The 16418-nt window shown below is 40.2% G+C and overlaps 1 pseudogene; it reads left to right on the top strand.

Moving 5' to 3' along the window:
* Nucleotides 1-5772: 5772 nt before the first annotated feature.
* On the top strand, nucleotides 5773-6075 carry LOC139035465 (NADH dehydrogenase [ubiquinone] 1 beta subcomplex subunit 1 pseudogene; annotated as a pseudogene).
* The last annotated feature ends 10343 nt before the right edge of the window (nucleotides 6076-16418 follow it).

The following is a 16418-nucleotide window of genomic DNA, read 5'->3' as shown; positions in this document are numbered from 1 at the left end:
GTTTGAGAAATATTGTAACTCAAGTTAAATAAAGGAAAAAAAATGCCATTTTGTTTGGAGTAAGCTAAAGTTTTCTTTGCAATCTCACCAGCAAATAATTCTGAGCATATATTTGGGGTATCTTGCTTTGGGGAACTTCAAAGAGGATGACAAGCTATCTGCCAGTAATTACAAGTGTCATTGTTCTTGTGTTATTCATAACAGATCCAATAGGATGAGGGTGGTGTCTCCAGTCACCCAGGAACTTGAATTAGAATGCTTAGGACTTGAATGACAGCAGTAAGTGATCAGAGTCACTGCTCTTTTGGAATGTAGGTAGCATTTCCAAAAGGAACAAGTGTTATTTACATACATAAAGTAAATATTGAAAGATTGGCTTATGCTAAAAATACCCAAAGTAAGGTTGTAGGGGAGGACAGTAGAAGAATGAGTTTGACTTTTCAAAACAGAAAAATTCCTTTTGTCATATCTGTTTAAGGTGAAAGTCAGTTTTTTTGATTCAAATAAAACAGAAGGGAGTTGACAAACATAATTCAGAATAGAGTTAACAAAAAAAGTTTATCCAAGAAGTGACAAATGTATAGTATAGCCAAGAATAAATCTCAATTTAAAATATTATTCTTAAGCAAATTATACTTTGACGACATCTTGCTACATTTCAGATTGTATGTTTAAAAGAACGAACTTTGAAAATTATTTTGACACGTAGCATTTTGGGTTACATTGTGAAAAATGTATGCTAAGCAAGGCAGTATATTTATTGTCTATAAAACAAGGCAAAGAAATTGAACTTAGAGTCTTCTTCTGGTAGGTGAACCAACAAAACCTTCCTACAGACCTAGAAGTTGACAGTGATCTTCTTGCCCAGGGTAAAGCTTTGAATGAGACAAGAGTCCATTTGGGAAAATAAAACAAGGAATCTCTCTCTTCTCTACTGGGGACAGAAACACAAAGTAATTCAGGTGGCTTGAATTTATGCCTCTTGTTTGAAAATGTCCTTCTTGTGCAGCTACTTCCCTTTGCTTCAGATATTTTCTGTTGCAGCATAACCCTGCGAGAGGGTTACTGGGGAGGACACATGTTCTTTTTCTTTAAATGCAGGTCCAGCTGCACAGTAAACATGACAATATGCCGTGGGAGGCCTGATATTCTTCGAGGGAGTCTTGTGAGGCACAGCTGCAGAAGGGAGGCCTGTGAAGCCAGCGGCCGACCTGCTGAGATCAGAGCAGTGGTTAAGCGAAACCTGGCCAGTGCCTTCTGGGGGCGAAACTCCTCACCGTCACGGTGGCTGTGCCCTGCCTGCTTTCTCCGCCCGCCCCAGCCCTTCAGTCAGCCCAGGCTGGAGGCTGCTTGCGTTCCTGGGAGGAAAGGACAGGTTTCTCCTCTGCTCACTCTCCTTGTGGTTGTTGTTCAGTCATTAAGTCGTGTCTGACTCTTTGCACTGCCACGGACTGCAGCATGTCAGGCTTCCCTGTCCCTCACTATCTCCTGGAGTTTGCTCAGATTCATGTCCATTGTGTCGGTGATGTTATCTAAACATCTCATCCTCTGTCACTCCCTTCTTCTCCTGCCCTCAGCCTTTCCCAGCATCAGGATCTTTTCTAATGAGCTGGCTTTTTGCATCAGATGGCCGAAGAACTGGAGCTTCAGAACAGTCCTTCCAGTCCGTGAATTCCTCCTGTGAACCAACCCTCTCAAAGAACAGGGAGCCTCTACAATGCTCCTGCGGCTCCGGAGACCAAGTAGGTGACTTAACACTCCAATCCACTGGCAGAGTTTCGGGAACAAATCAAAGAATTTAGAACTGGAAGGAAGTTTAAAGCCTTAAAAAAAAAAATACAGTCTTCTCATTTTATATGTGAAGAATTGAGACTGTGTGAGAGCCTTGAAGCTAATTAGTGCCAGAGAAATGGGACAAGAACCCAAGTGTCTTGAGCAGGATTTTTGCAAAGGCGAGAGAGAGGGAGTCATTATCTCAGGAGATATGTGATGTGGATGCTGCCTCCAGGCCAGGGCTCATTCCTCTGTACAGTTACTAAGCAATGTTGGTAGGAAACATAATTTTAGATGGGGTGACTTGGGGCTTCATATTTAAAGAAATGAATTATTGTGAGTCTGTCATGTGCAAACGAGTGCCAAACACTTCTCTTCACACTGTTTTATAAAACAATCATAAGCCCCGCAGCTTTTCCTTATTGGGCTGTGTCCTTAACTGAACTCATGGAGGCACTTCATCTTCTGTCCCTTTGAGTGGCTCACTCACACAGTGAGGAAGCTATACTTGAAATCTTGAATTCTCTGGCCCATATTTAGGGATGGTTCTCTTTCTAGTAGATATTCTTTATCTGAGTCTTAAGACTAGGCAGCTGGGTATCCATTTAACAGGAAGACCTAAATTTCATCCCTTCCAGGCATAGTGCCCAACTTGCAAAATGGGAATCCTTGCAACTCTTTCCTGCATTTGGCCTGATCTGTCTTGTGTAGTCACAGTAAATTTATACAAAGCAAAGCGTGTTTGGGAAGCAGAAACAGACAAAAACACTTCATTCTTAGCATCCTGAAAGCAAATTGCATTGCTTTAGTTCTGCTCACCATGAATGCATAGAGTAACAGGCTGTAGATATTGGCTCTATGAAAGTTTTAAAGTAGGTGAATTTTTACAAAGTTGTGTACCTATTATGTGCCAGGCATTTTTTTTTTCATTCTCCTTCTGGTTGGCATCTATCATAAAAACTTTATTTTGGGGAAAGAATTTGATTGGTTATTTATATTTTAGTTTATGCATTTATTTACCCAGTGACTATTTCATGAGCAACTACTATGTGCCTGACACTATGCTATTTGTTTGGATACAATAGGGAGAAAATAATTAGACAAATTCATGCCTTTATGAAGCCATGAGAGAAACTAGTGAGAGACACAATATAACAAAATAAATAAATGTAAGATAACAACTTGAGGATAACTGTGAAAAAAATATGCAAATTGCTAGGAGACAGGGGACTAGACCTGGTTGTAAAAGCCAAGGGAAGCTTCCCTGTAAAATGATACTTGAACAGAAATGTGAAGGAGTCAGACTTATCAAGAAGGGAAGAGTGATTCAAGTCAGGAAAATAGTATATATAAAGGCTCTGTAATAGTGAAGGGTCAAAGGGGTATAGTTTGGCCGCCTGATGAAGAGCTGACTCACTGGAAAAGATCCTGATGCTGGGAAAGATTGAGAGTAGGAGGAGAAGGGGGCAACAGAGGGTGAGATGGTTGGATGGCATCATCGACTCAATGGACATGAGTTTGAGAAAACTCCAGGAGATAGTGAAGGACAGGGAAGCCTGGCGTGCTGCGGTCCATGGGACCGCAAAGAGCTGGACTTGACTTAGCAATGGAGCAACAACAGATGGGTATAGTACATATTATATTTTTGCTTTTGCTGTAATGTGGTGAATAAGTTTGTTTGTGGTTAGAAGGGATACAGGTAGACTTGTTAGGAGGTTATTAAAATAGACAAAGTTTGGGTAAAGGGGGTGAAGAAGACGTAGAGGAACAGACAGTTTTGACGGAATTGGGGGATAGATTGGGCACGGAGGTGCAGGGAGGTCACTTCTGGCTTTGAGGTTGGTTCTACTGGATGACTAGTTCACTGAGATGGGAACCAAGGAAGAAAACCAGGTTAGGAGTATTGGTGGGTATGGGGAATGATGAGACCTTGAATTCATTAAGCTTGGGCGCCTTTAAGAATCCTAAGAGGACAAACTTGCCAGTTGTATAATCAGGTTTGAAGCCTGAGGAGACAGAGGTTTGGGCTGGAGATCATCTGTGTTGTGAGTCATCTGTGTTTTGATAGTAGTGAAGAAATTGAGTAGAGATGAGAGCACCTGGGAAGAGAATATTTTCGATTGGATTTAAATAGATGCTTTACTTTTCTCTGGGGATGTGCCCGTTTGAGCCTTGTCTAAGCACAGAAAAAAGCTCTTTGTTTCCTGAGCAAGGTCTTTGCGGTTTTAGAGCAGGTGGGCAAACTTATGAATTGGGCAGAAATGTCCCTAAACTTATGCCACATAGGTGGATCCTCCTGGGCTTTTTGAAAAGTTAACCAAAAAGGCTTGAAAGGTATTTTTAAAATCCTTAAGAAAAATCAACTTTTAGCTATCTTCTTGGGAAGTTGATAGTACATCTGGAGAGGACAGGTAAAATGCAAATGTCTATAGAGCAAATTAAATTCTGTGTTGGCAAAAAAAAAAACTAATTAAAATGATCAGAGATGTCCTTTCAATCTAAGTCAGTTTGAAGATTTTTTTTATGTGAAGACTAAATTAATCTAAAGCAACCCAACTGACTTGTAATGAATTAAAAGTGCTTATTTTCATTCTATGTCAATGGGTTTACATTCCTTCAAAAGATAAACTCTATTTATTTATGTTTATTTGTTTTATTTTTGGCTGCACTGCGTCTTAGCTGTGGCATGCAGGATCTTCACTGTGGCGTGTGCCTTCTCTCTAGTTGTGGCTCACGGGCTCTTTATTTTGTAGCACTCGAGCTCCATAGTTGCGGTGTGGGATTAGTTGCCCCGTGGCATGCGGGATCTTAGTTCCCTAATCAGGAATTGAACCTGTGACCCCTGCATGGGAAGGTGGATTCTTAACCACTGCACCTCCAGGAAAGTCCAGTAAGCTGTATTTATATATTTATTTATTTTTATTCTTGGCTGTGCTGCGGGGCTTGTGGGATCTTAGTCCCCCAACCAGGGATTGGACCCAGCCTGGCAGTGAAACACCAGGTCCTAAGCACTGAACCACCAGGAAATTCCCAAAATGTAAGCTTTAATAGCCAGTGTAGGTGAAAAGGCTGTGATTCTTCCTTAGGGTTCTTACTCTCACCTTATCTGCCAATGAGTGATTGAATAGTCCTTTCCTGATTTGTTCCTTTGTTCCCAGGGCATGTGGAACTTCCCTGACCAGGATTGAATCTGCACCCCTGCCGTAGAAATGTGGAGTCTGGACCCACTGGACCACCAGGGAAGCCCACCTCTGATCTTTTTTATTGTCTCTATAGTTTTGCCTTTTCCATGGTGTCACGTAATTGGAATCATCTAGCAGGTAGTCTTTTCAAACTGGCTTCTTTGACTTAGCAATATGCATTTATGATTAAGAGTCCTCTATGTTTTTTCGTGGCTTGAGAGCTCATTTCTTCTTATGCTGAATAATACACAATCACACAGATGTGCCATACTTTGTTTATTCACCTATTGAAGAACATGTTGGTTATTTCTAAGTTTTGGCAATTACGCATTCGTGTTCTGGTTTTTATGTGGACATGATTTTCAGCTAATTTGGTTTTCAGCTAATGCTAAGGAGCATGACTGCCAGATCATATGGTTAAGAGTAGGCTTAGTTTCTTTTCTTTTTTTAAAAATGTTTTTATTGAAATATAGTTGATTTACAATCAACATTGTATTAATTTCAGGTGTACAGCCAGGTGATTCAGATATATATATGTGTGTCTTTTTTTCAGATTCTTTTCCCTTATAGATTATTACAAGTCACTGAGTATCATTCCCTGTGCTATACAGTAGGTCCTTGTGGGTTATCTATTTTATATATAGCAGTGTGTATGATTAATCCCAAACTCCTAATTCATCTCTTTCCCCTCCACCCCCTCAAGAGTAGGCCTAGTTCTGTAAGAAACTGCTAAAGTGTCCTTCAAATTGGTTGTATCATTTTGTATTCCTATCAGCAAATGAATGAGAATTGTTATAGTACTTAAAAAAAATCTAGCCGCTGTCCTTTGTTGTGGGGTCGTTGTTGGCTCCGAGGCCGCAGCATTCATGATGAACTTACTTCAGGTTGTGCGTGACCACTGGGTACATGTACTTGTCCCTATGGGATTTGCCTTTGGATATTATCTAGACAGGAAGAATGATGAAAAGCTAACTGCCTTCTGGAACAAGAGTCTGGTGTATAAAAGGGAATTGAAAGCTAATGAAGAAGTCACCTGGAAGTAATGGCTACAGCTGAATTACAGAATGTTCACATTTTTTAAATTATAAGAGAAATAAAAACACTCATTATTTTTAAAAAATCTATTAGCAACAACATTTAAAAATAAATCTATGCATAAGCTATTTGTCTATAAAGAATAGCCATTGTTGTATATGAAGCAGAGCCTCCCCCCTTTACTGGTCATATTTTAATACTTTTTTTTCCCCCAGTGGATAGAGTTTCTCCTCACTGTGAAGGATCTGCCTATAGATAGATTCCTCCAGAATTCAATTTTTGACATTGAATCTTTGAATTCTTGACTAGTAGTGATGAGGAATTATTTTTTAAGTTTTAATAAAATCATATACTGCCCTCAACAACACCACATAGAACACAAGGCCACAGTTTGAGGTATTTGTTACCTGCCAGTAAAATCGTTTACCAGTCAATTTTGCATGTAGGCATAATTAACGTTAGCATGTAAAACAACCACAAAGACTTTGAGTGTGCTCAGCTGAGTTATTTTTAGGTTCATGCAAAATATTTTGTTAATGTAATTTTCAGGTTACTTATATAAACATTCAAAGGAAAGACAAAGAGACCTTTCATGCTGCCACTGCAGGCTCACCCGTCCCCTCCTTGCATCTATACTGGGAACTCCCAGGATTGTACCATAGAAACACATACATCCCTTTACTCATAGACTCATGAGCTAGAGGGTCTCTCAAAGGCATAAGCCTGACCCAACTTAGGTCATATGCAACACAGAATGCTTACTCTAATCTTCCAGAATTCCAGATTTTCTTTTCTAGTGAAATAGAAAAATTCACAAGCTCTTCCTTTTTCAAAGGAAGGAAGGCCAAACTGAACTTCTTTACCCGCAGTTAGAGAATCGTTCCTTTGTGTTCTTCTGTTTCAAAAACACCAGGAGCATTTTTCTTAAATGTTCTCTCCATAACGACCACAAAATGGTAGTTATGTGAGGTGAAGGATGTGTTAACTAACCCTAGTGTGGGAAATAGTTTGCAATATATGCAAGTATCAAATCATCCCATTACATACCTTAAGCTTCCGTAACGTTGTACATCAATAATATCTCGGTAAAATTGGGAAAAATGTAAGTTCTTTACTTACATGAAGACAGGCTCCCTTTTCCCCATGACTTTTGTGTTATTATTTTAAAATAAGGCTTTCTTTTTACTCCTGGCCTTTTCTCTTATTCTTTTTTTTTTTTTTAATTCTCTTCCATTATGGTTTATTACAGGACACTGAATGTAGTTCCCGGTGTTGTACAGTTTGACCTTGTTGTTTATCCTTTCTCTCCATAACAGTTTGCACCTGCTAAGGCCAAACTCGCAATGCATCCCCACTCCACCTCCCTCTGCCTGGGCCACCGCAGGTCTATTCTCTGTCTGCGATTCTGTTTCATGGGTAAGTTCATCTGTATCATATTTTAGATTCCACATATAAGTGATATCATATGGTATCTATCGTTCCCCCCTGACTTATTTTGCTTAGTGTGATAATCTCTAGGTCCAGCCATGTTGCTGTAAATGGCTTGATTTCATTCTTTTTTATGTTTGGGTAGTATTCTCTTATCCTTGAGCCTACATATTTGTTATCTTTTTAGATAATTTGATTTAACATTTATAGAGCTCCTATTATGTGCCAAGTTTTGGGTTAAGTTCTAGGAATCCCTTTAAGGAAACATCGAGGACAGGAGTTGGCAAACTTTTTCTGTAAAGGACCAGATAAATATCTCAGTTTTGGGGGCCTATCCAGTCTGCGTCACACTAGTCAACTTTCTAAGCAATTCAATTAACATTTAATAATGTAGTGCTAAGGCAGCCACAGACAGTAAGTCAAAGGATGGGCATAGCTGTGTGCCAATACACCTTTTTATAAAAGCAGGTTATGGACTCATAATGAAGGAAATTACTGGTACTGCTAAAATGAATTGGAATACAATGTAAAGAGTACTCTTCATCAGCAGTATACACATAATATGTGAACTCTAAAAGCAGTACAAACAACTTGAGATTGGAATACAGTAAAGGAAAGTAATTCATTTTATCTGGCATTGTGAAGCAAGTTTTCATTTAGGAGGTGACTTAGGATTTAAAGGATTCCAGGAGGAAGAAAGGATTTTGCAAAGAGAATTCCAACTAGTGTGAACAAGGAATGTGAGCATGAAAGAACATGTCATGCTTGGGAAGTCTCAAGTTCTCCTTTTGTGGCTAAAACACAGTTTCTTTATAGGAAGATGTGGGTGAAAGGTATTCTGGAGCCAGACTGTCAGAGGCTCTGAGGCTGCCCTCTGGGAACTAGATTTCAGCTGAGGGTCAAGACTGGGACACCATCAGCTCTGTTTACAAATGCAATCTGTAGGTCTATTCCCGTGGAGGGCATTTTGGAGTAGGAGGGAGTTGCGGCAGGGAAATAAATTTTAAACCCATTTCTGTTGTCCAAGTGACAGGGGGTAGGGCTTGAACTGGACAGTGACTTTGGGATGGAGAAGAGAGGCTGTGGGAGATGAACTGACAGGTCATAATGACTGAATAGTTGTTTCTAAAATTCTGCGACTGTCACTGGATGGTTGTGTGCTGGTCATGTAGGGTTCAGGTTGCTCTTGGATCCCTTCCCTGCCCTTCCTTGCTGGGTATCTCAGGTAACTGACCCCGTCAAACTTCTGTGCGCGTCTCCCTTTCCTCTTGGCCTCTGGTTGGGTGCAGCCAAGTCGGAGGTGGGAGGAGGAGAGAAGCCGCGTCTGTTCTCCCCTCTCTGCCTGTCCGCATGGCACCAGCTGCCGTGGTCCAAGGCTCCGGCTTCCACTCGGTGTCCTGGCTCTCCGGCTCTCTAACCCCTCCTTTTCTGCACCCTTTCGGTGTCAGTGGTAATAGAGGCTTCCTGCTGCTCTAATCTGTCTCTGGGTTGCCTCACCTTTCTCTGTTTTCTCTTTCAGCTTTTCTGATCTGTTTGTAACCAGTTCCCCTCGGTTGAGCTAATTAATATATGTTCTATTTTTCTAACCAGATCCTAGCTGATAGAGATGTAATGATTAAACTAGTTGGGCAATACAGGGGTTTAAGTTAGGAAAGGAAGACAATTCAGTTTTCAATCTGACTCATGGTTTGATAGAAAGTCCCTATGGTATCTGTGATGACCTTCATCCCTGCTTCCTCTCGACCAGGGGTCCCTGACCCCTGGGATCTCCTGCCTGATGTTCCAAGGTGGAGCTGATGTAATAATAATAGAGATAATGCGCACAGGAAATGCAATGCACTTGAGTCACCCTGATATCATCCCCCTCCCCCTTCCCTGTGCCATGTGGGAAAACTGTCTTTCACAAAACCAGTCCCTGGTACCAAAATGGTTGGGAACCGCTGCTCTAGACCATTCATTGCAAAGCTAGTCCGAATATTTTTTTTAAAAACCTGAGCATATCATATTCTTCCCTACTTAAAACCTTCCAGGGACTTTTTGTTGTACCTAGAATGAAAGCTAAACTCCTAGACAAGCTTCTACTTGCACCTACTTGTCTCTCTCTCCTCACTTCCTGTCCAGCCTGGCCCCCTTGCTGGTCCTCAGACTCACTGAGTTAACTTCTGTCTCGGGGCCTTTGCACTTCTCTCTTCCTACTGGAAATGCTCCTGCTCCCCTCTCCACGTGCTGTTTTCATGCAGGTCTCTATGTTTGTGCCACCTCTTCAGAGATCCCACTGCCAGTTACCTCCTTACTGGTTTCTGTTCTTCATCACATGCATCACTCTATGGAATTCTGTCCTTTACATATTTCTACTTCTTTAAAGCTTAACAGTAAAAAACATTTGCCTCGTTCACCTTACTATTCTTAGCACCTACGTGCAGCCTGGCGTATAATTAAGGACAGCATGCATGTGTGCATGCTGTTGCTTTAGTCGTATCCGACTCTGAGATATCATGAAATGTAGCCCACCAGGCTCCTCTGTCCATAGGATTTTTCTGGCAAAAATAGTAGACTGGGTTGCCATGCCCTCCTCCAGGGGATCTTCCCAACCAAGGGACTGAACCCATGTCTTCTGCCTTGCAGGTGGATTCTTTACCACTGAGCCCCCCAGGAAGCCAAGGACAGTGTAAGAATTTGCTAATGAATAATAATGTTACCTTTATAAAGTGTTGTATAGCACAGGTGCCTTATATACTTATTTATTTATTTTTGGCACCTGGATTGGGACTTGAACCCTGGACCCTTGGATTAAAAGTCTGATGCTTTACTAGCTGAGCTGCCCAGGCACTCTTATACAAGGTACTTTTTTTTTTTTATTACTTTGCTTATTATTTTATTTTCACGCTATCTCTTCCTGAAATACCCTCTCCCATTCCATCTTTACTGTTCTTCCAAAACAGTTGGAATCCTTTCGTCTGTGAAATGTTCCCTCCTTACTCCACACAGGGAATTGACTTCTTCCTTCTTTGGGGCCCACTGTACCCCAGCAAGACTGATTTTTTATTGTAGTCACTTAATATTGATCTCCTTTTCCTAAATAGCAACCTCTTAAAGAGAAGTGGAGATCATGAATATTTTTACCTCCATAGTAATTCATAGTATTCAATCTGTAGAATAGTGCGTGATGCATTATTGCATTTGGTAAATATTTGTTAAGTGAGTGAATGAAGTAGGAGATACAGATTTTCTGGCTTCACATTTCTACTTGTTTCCATACACTGTGGATCACTGGGAAGGGAAATAGTTCCAAATCTGTAAAATGGGGATGATAGTCCCAACCTCACACTGTTTGTGGACATGACTAAAGTAATGGAATGAACAATCTTAGGAGATTATAAAAATAACATGAGTAAAGCCTGCCTTTTGTGTATTACAGGAAAAGGGCTTCTTCCATTGACTAGAATCCTTGTCAAGACTGGTACGAGTATCAGTCTTCCCTGAGAGTTGTCTATAAGAAACCTTAAACTTTCTAGAATTTTCAAGATGGTTTGTGAAGAATGTCCTGAAGGAGTTATAGTTGCGGTAGCGTGTGTGTTAAGTCACTTCAGTAGTGTCTCACTCTTTGCAACCCTATGGACCATAGCTCACCAGACTCCTTGGTCCATGGTATTCTCCAGGCGAGAATAACTTTAGAGAAAAATACAAAGATGTCTGAAATGCTTGGCTTTTTCAGACACTCCGTTAATCCTGGGAGGAAGGCCTTATGGTACATTTTCTGGGGATAAGTGTACAGCACCCATTGTAAGAGAAGGACACCCTCGGGGACCCCATAGCTGGTCTTGGGTGCAGGTCCAAGATGCGCGTATCCGGTACAGTGTCCACCTGCACCCACCCTTTCCCCTGTGAACCCGAGTCCCCAGCCTAGCACCAGGAAAGACTGGCTGTCACTGAGCACTCCAGAGTTGGGTCCCGACAAGTGCCCTCTTGATCTGGTGCCTTGAAATCCTCAGCTCCTGATCTTGGTGACTTAGAGAAGCCAAGGGCGGGATGGAAACGTACTAACCAACTCATCCTGCCGGCAGCTTTCCCCCGTGAGATTCTGCTCTGCCCTTGGGAAGCTGAGAGGCTGTTTTGTCTCCAGCCCTACTTTGCCCTGAGTTTTACTAAGCATATAATTTACTATTAAGACCAGAAAGGAGAAACAGATTTGAAAACATTTAAAAGTATTTAAGTGCCAAAGTTTTTTCTTTTTTTCCTAAGGATAAAACTAATAACAGAAGGTTGATTTTTCATCCAAAAGTTCCTTGAAGACAAAAACAACATTTTCGAACACATCTTGATTGAACCTGGCTGGGGCAGGGACATGGTGGATGGGGACCCTAGGCGAACTGGGGTTCTCTATGTGAAACTGATTGTGACCTTGGCTTTGAAGGTGAAGTCATAGTGTGCTGAGACACCTTCCCCCTTGTTTCACCGGCACTACGTATCCATGAAGGGGGTCTTAACCATACTTTCAGACATATTTCTGGAAAATAATCCCATTTCTGCTAAAACAATTGTGGGTATTTTTGCTAATACACAGAGCCAAGTTTTAAAAGAAATCCAAGGCTTTAAAAAATGAAAAAATATTAATTACCTGCTTCCCCCAACTCTCTGTCTTTTAAAAATTAAGTATTCTAGGGCTTCCCTGGTGGCTCAGTGGTAGAGTCTGCCTGCTAACGCAGGAGACATAGGTTGGATCTCTGATCTGGGAAGATCCTCCATGCTACGGAGCAAGCAAGCCCATGGGCCACAGCTTTGAGCCTGTGCTCTGCAACCAGAGAGACCACTGTAATGAGAAGCCCGCCCACCGCAACTAGAGAGTAGCCTCCACTTGCCACAACTAGAGAAACACCCATGCAGCAACAGAGACCCAGCACAGCCAGAAATAAAAATAATAAAAAATGAAGCATTCCAAGATAATATCTGTGAATGGTTGGCACATAAGCATTAGCTGCTCTTCTCTGTGATCTGTTTCTGCATTCCTTTCTCTCTTTTTAAAAATAACATATTGTATTTAATTATATGTTTTCACATCCCTCATTAGACTTGAGCTCATCTGGGTCAGGATCAAGTTTCATCCATCTTTGATTTATCAGACCCTATGATATGAGTGTGCCTAGTGCAGAACTGTTTCTCAAAAAACTACTTGTTGAATGAATGAAATATCATTTTTAGCTCTAGGCCTTTGGCTGTCTGACTAATTAGATAATTTTTAATTCATCACAAGCATTAGCTCTTAATCAGATCTAAGGGTACCGAAGCTCACTTTTAATAAAAGAAGTACAAATTAACACTACTCCCGATACCACTTTTTCATCTGCCATATCCTTGTATATGTTGTGCACATACTATCAACATTTTGTTAGTTGTATATGTTACTATTACTCCTAGGGAAGGCATTTTGGCATTACCTTTCAAAATTCCAAATGAACATACTCTTTGACCCAGGAATTCTATTTCTAGGAATTTATCTTGACAGTTATTCTCTCACACGTGGCAATGCTACAGGTACGAACGTTCACTGTGGTCTTGTGTGCAGTAGTAAGAGCCTTGAAATGACCTAAATGTCCACCAATAAGCAACTAGTTAAATAAATAATGGTCCATGCATGCAACAGACAATCTAATCCAGAGAAAGAAAAAGATGAGCAGCTCTATATTCACTGATAGGCGATGATTGCTGAGATACATTGTTAAGTCAGAAAAACAAGTTTCAGGGCAGTGTATCCAGTATGCAACCATAAATTATTTAAATGATGATAAGATTAACAGACACATTTGCATGTGTATGTGTAGCTATTCCTGAATGGACTTATAAAACCCTAGTAATACTGTCTATCTCTGGTTCAGGGAGCAGAGTGCATAAGGGACAGGGAGCTATGGTTTCTGTCCCTCACAACACGAAAAGTCCTCTTTGATTCATTTGTTTAGCCCTGCACCATTTTCCCATTATTGTTAGCATTAAGTCCCAAATCCTTCTCGCGGTCTGCAAGGTGCTCTGTCACAGGACTCCTACCTCCTTCCCCTGCCTCTTCTTCAGCTCCTTTCCCTCTTGGCTTGGTCTTCTTTCATTTCCTCAAACATCATTCTTCTTCTCATCTCACGGCCTTCACAGATGCTGTTCCTCTGCCTGGAACACTCCTCCTCTCTGCTTTCACTTCCCTAATTCCTTGTGATCCTTGAGGCAGCAAGTTTGAGACCCCTTCATCAACGTGAACTTTGCTACCTCCCCAGTCTAATGTAGACCCCTGATAGATGCTCCCACGGCATTGTAAACTTCTCTTTCTATAGTAAACACTGAATTGCAATTAATTGCAACTAAAACACTATTTGTTTGATGTCTGTTTTCCTTTCCAAGTCACAAGCTAATGTCTATCTTGGTTACTTCTGTATACATGCATAGTACAAAGCAGGTGCTCATGAGCACTTGTGAACGGAAGCAAAGAAAGAAGGAATGAAGGTGGTTGGGGGAGGAAGTGGAAGGTAACACGGAAAGATGAAGGAAGGGAGAAAGGAAGTAACAACCAAGACAATAAAGCCCACCACTGTAAAGTGCTATCCCTATGTGTTCATCATTAGAATTCATATCTTATGAAAATTGAGTATTGTGGTTTATTGCTTAGTGAAAAATAAAATTATCACCACCAGTGAATTTTTGTTTCACTTTAGCCTAGAATCATGTTGTTCTGAATTTTTCTTCTTTTACCACTGAGGGGCAGTAGCTTTTCACTCAGAAGGCACTGATTACTATCTTTTCTGGGTGGGAAAATGTATTAATACATACACATTAGGGCTTTAGCCTATTTTAACTAGCCCATATATTTTTACATTGATGGTGCTGTGTCTAAATATAAATCAAATGGTTATTTGACTGCATTTAGAATGAACCAAACTTCTTCCCAAGCCTCCAAGACCCTGACGGAGCTCGTCTCCCTTGGAGGCTTTGTCACTCGTTATTTCTTCCTAGAATGCCATCCTCATTCAGGTTTCTGTTCCAATGTCAGCAACTCAAAAAGGGCTTTCCAGGTCTTTCCATCTAAATTAGCTTCACCCAGGGGCCAGATGGGTTTTGTTAGGTCCAAATTTGAGAAAGAGAATACAAAATTATGAATATAAAAATCCATACAATAGTAAACATTTACTTAGAAAAAAATCACAGTGAAGGACAAAGCCAAAAGACTGACACATACCATCGCCATCAGAAAAGCCTGAAGAAGAACATGTAATTTTAATAATTAACTGCCTGACATAATATGCTTTTACCCTATAATTTTGGCTGTATACTCTTTGGTTACCTCTCCATATGACAGTAACGGTGTGGTATTATTTTCTAGTTGGTGAATAAAAAGATAATCCAGTTTCACCCCAAAACAATCAACTTCACCTTTTTCTCAAGTGCACACGGAACCTTCTCCAGAATAGATCACATCCTGGGCCATAAATCTAGTCTTGGAAAATTCAAAAAGATTGAAATCATTCCAGTCATCTTTTCTGACCACAGTGCAGTAAGATTAGATCTCAATTACAGGAAAAAAATTATTAAAAATTCAAACATATGGAGGCTAAACAACACGCTTCTGAATAACCAACAAATCATAGAAGAAATCAAAAAAGAAATCAAAATATGCATAGAAATGAATGAAAATGAAAACACAACAACCCAAAACCTATGGGACACTGTAAAAGCAGTGCTAAGGGGAAGATTCATAGCATTACAGGCCTACCTCAAGAAACAAGAAAAAAGTCAAATAAATAACCTAACTCTACACCTAAAGCAACTAGAGGAGGAAGAAATGAAGAACCCCAGGGTTAGTAGAAGGAAAGAAATCTTAAAAATTAGGGCAGAAATAAATGCAAAAGAAACTAAAGAGATCATAGCAAAAATTAACAAAGCTAAAAGCTGGTTTTTTGAAAAAATAAACAAAATTGACAAATCATTAGCAAGACTCATTAAGAAACAAAGGGAGAAGAACCAAATTAACAAAATTAGAAATGAAAATGGAGAGATCACAACAGACGACACTGAAATACAAAGGATCATAAGAGACTACTACCAGCAGCTCTATGCCAATAAAATGGACAACTTGGAAGAAATGGACAAGTTCTTAGAGAAGTATAACTTTCCAAAACTGAACCAGGAAGAAATAGAAGATCTTAACAAAACGATCACAAGCAAGGAAATCGAAACTGTAATCAGAAATCTTCCAGCAAACAAAAGCCCAGGACCAGACGGCTTCACAGCTGAATTCTACCAAAAATTTAGAGAAGAGCTAACACCTATCTTACTCAAACTCTTCCAGAAAATTGCAGAAGAAGGTAAACTTCCAAACTCATTCTATGAGGCCACCATCACCCTAATTCCAAAACCAGACAAAGATGCCACAAAAAAAGAAAACTACAGGCCAATATCACTGATGAACATAGATGCAAAAATCCTTAACAAAATTCTAGCAAACAGAATCCAACAACATATTAAAAAAATCATACATCATGACCAAGTGGGCTTTATCCCAGGAATGCAAGGATTCTTTAATATCTGCAAATCAATCAATGTAATACACCACATTAACAAATTGAAAGATAAAAACCATATGATTATCTCAATAGATGCAGAAAAAGCCTTTGACAAAATTCAACATCCATTTATGATTAAAACTCTCCAGAAAGCAGGAATAGAAGGAACATACCTCAACATAATAAAAGCTATATATGACAAACCCACAGCAAGCATCACCCTCAATGGTGAAAAATTGAAAGCATTTCCCCTGAAATCAGGAACAAGACAAGGGTGCCCACTCTCACCACTACTATTCAACATAGTTTTGGAAGTTTTGGCCACAGCAATCAGGGCAGAAAAAGAAGTAAAAGGAATCCAGATAGGAAAAGAAGAAGTGAAACTCTCTCTGTTTGCAGATGACATGATCCTCTACATAGAAAACCCTAAAGACTCTACCAGAAAATTACTAGAGCTAATCAA

This window comes from Odocoileus virginianus, chromosome 6, assembly GCF_023699985.2.
Source record: "Odocoileus virginianus isolate 20LAN1187 ecotype Illinois chromosome 6, Ovbor_1.2, whole genome shotgun sequence".
Lineage (NCBI taxonomy): Eukaryota > Metazoa > Chordata > Mammalia > Artiodactyla > Cervidae > Odocoileus > Odocoileus virginianus.
This window is presented reverse-complemented; position numbering and strand designations above follow the sequence as displayed.